Source organism: Arachis duranensis, chromosome 2, assembly GCF_000817695.3.
Source record: "Arachis duranensis cultivar V14167 chromosome 2, aradu.V14167.gnm2.J7QH, whole genome shotgun sequence".
Classification (NCBI taxonomy): Eukaryota; Viridiplantae; Streptophyta; class Magnoliopsida; order Fabales; family Fabaceae; genus Arachis; species Arachis duranensis.
In genome coordinates, this window is record NC_029773.3 from 10,843,129 (window position 1) to 10,845,840 (window position 2,712).

Sequence of the window (2,712 nt, forward strand, 5' to 3'; positions counted from 1 at the left end):
GATCCCGAGTTATGTGTTTTACCTCGGTTTCTGCAAAGCACCCAAGATGCTCCAGAGTTTTCTCCAAGTACCTCTTCAAATTTGGGTCCTTTGCCTGATACTCTCCGCTTATCTGGGAGGTCACCCAAAGTAAAGCTCAATAAGAATCAATGCATAAGTGTTGTGAAATGAAAAGAAAATGCATGAGTATGTGAAAAAGTGAGGAATGGGTAGTTAGGTTAGCTTTGAAATTGTATAGGATGTCATAGGTTAGGTGGGAAGTTTAAGCTTATCTTGAACAAAGGATTGAGATTAAGAGATCTAGTGAAGAGGTGGATGTCCCTAGAAATGGAAGAATGAGGGTTGGTTATGCTTTGTCAAGATCTTTGGAAGCATCTTTGCCTAGGTTGCCATCTACACCTTCATTTGAGTGGGTGAAATTCATTTCTATTAGTTTTATTATCCCACTTGAATATGGTTTGCTTGAAACGGATGGCCAACTTAGGGAAGTTTGTGGGATGAAGCGTAAGCGGAAAAGGTTTTGTGGTGGGCGTTGCAAATCAAGGCTCATTATGGTTGATGCATCAAACATGGGATATAAAGGTTGGAGTAGTGCTCAAATAGATGGGTCTAGGAGAATTGTTGGGCACTTCATAGAGAATTCATCTTGTTTACCACCCGGATGGACTAATAATGATGATCAACCTCAAGACGGGTGTGAAAACAAAGTGTGGGACCCCGGATCACAAGAAGATGATCAACTTTGGGAGCCCCAAGCTTGTGAAGAACTCCATCAACACTTGGCTCAATCCATAAAGAATCTTGGGGCACAATGGAGAACCAAGCATTGGTGGGAGTTCCAAGATGAATACAAGCACAAGCCACCTTGAGAGGAGCTCCCCATAAGTCCAACTTAAGGACAATAAACAAAAGTGCTAGGTGGGAGGCACCCCACCATGGTAAAAATCTTTTCATTTTCCCTTTCGTAAATATTGGTAAGAATTAGTTTGATTTCATGTTTTTATTGGTTTGTTAAGTTTAGTTAGAAGTATAATATGATAAATAAGGTTTTGGGGTGTTTTGGTAATAGCTTGGAGGTTTGGAATGCTTGGAATGGTGCAAAAACATAGCAAAAATTTTTGAAAAAAACAGAACACCATCCACGCGTTCGCGCACATGACGCGTACGCGCACTTGAGCATTTTTCGACCACCCACGCGCACGCGCACTGTACGCGTACGCGTGGATGCAAAATTTCACCTCCAGCCAAAAATCCGAGAGTTAGGCCTGCACTGTGCGAACATTGGGCCTAGGGCACAAGTCTATGCACGCGTGCACGCACCTGGCGCGTACGCACACATGATCTTAAATTCGCAATGCGCGCGCACGCACACTGTGCGCGCGCGCGTCGATTGCACAATCTGCACCCCTGGTACTTTTACCCGAGAGTTGCGCTAGACTTGGGCCGACATTATGCCTCCGGCCTAACTCGATGCACGCGTGCGCGCACCTGGCGCGTACGCGTCCTACAACCAATATGCACATCGACGCGTAAGCACACATGACGTGCACGCGTCGGTAAAAAAAAAAAGAGTTTTTTCTCCCCTTCCATTTTCTTTTGCTTATCACATTCGCATACTTCTACTCTTCCCATTTTCATTTAGTTTTTGTAGCATGTTTTTGTTTTTTTAAGTCATTTTAATAATGGTGTTGCATCTTCCTACTCAATTGTTGAGACTTTCTTACATTATTTTGGTGCTTCCTGACTTGTTTGATATTGTTGGGTGATGAAACTTTTAAATCAATGCTTCATCTTGTATGACTCTTGTGTCCTTGTGCATTGATATGACCTCATATTGTCTTTCATGACCCACTTCTTCTCATTTGAACTTGATGCTCAATACACTCTTCATGCTTTAACTTTACTCTTGCATCAAGCTTAATAACATGCCTTAGCTTACATTGTTTTCTCACTCACATGCTTAGCTAACATGTAGTAGGGAATCATACTCTTATTTGGCATTAGCCCCGGCCTACGTTCTACTTGTTTTGATATCTTTGTTGTAGGCCTACTTGTCGTTCTTCTTTCCTTCCCTTTTAGGTTGGCCACCAAGAGAGAAGAAAGGAAAAGCTTTTAAATGGGGCCACAAACAAGTCATCCGCACAACCATTTGAGGAGCTCATCAATTGTAGCAACCCGTCCACCCTGCTCTTCTTTGCATGCACCGAGGACGGTGCAATCTTCAAGTATGGGGAGGTCGTTCGACCGATCTCCATGGGTAACAATTTTCTTTTTCAACACCAATGTTAGTTAGTTATTGCATTTGCATGATAGGTTGCATGTTAGATAGAATTTGTACATATTTTACTACCTTCTTCTTATTAGGACTACTTGGTTAGGGTGATGATTTCTTTCCCAAGAAACCGTTTTAGGGCACCCTACCAATTTGAAAATTTTTTGCTGAACTTGCTTGAAAGAATGTATTTTGGAACATGGTTTTTGAGCTAAGAACACAAGCTTGTGAGATTTGAGCCTAATGGTGTGGTTACATCCTATAACCACTTATTTTCCCTTCTTGTGTGCATTATTCTCTTTCTATGAAAGTAATCTTTGAATTGTTTGATTCTTTATGTCCATTATTTTGTGTATTCATGCATTTATATGATTGAGGCCATCATTTCATTAGCTCCCTTACCCAAATAGCCTTACCTTTTATCTTCCATTGTTAGCCAA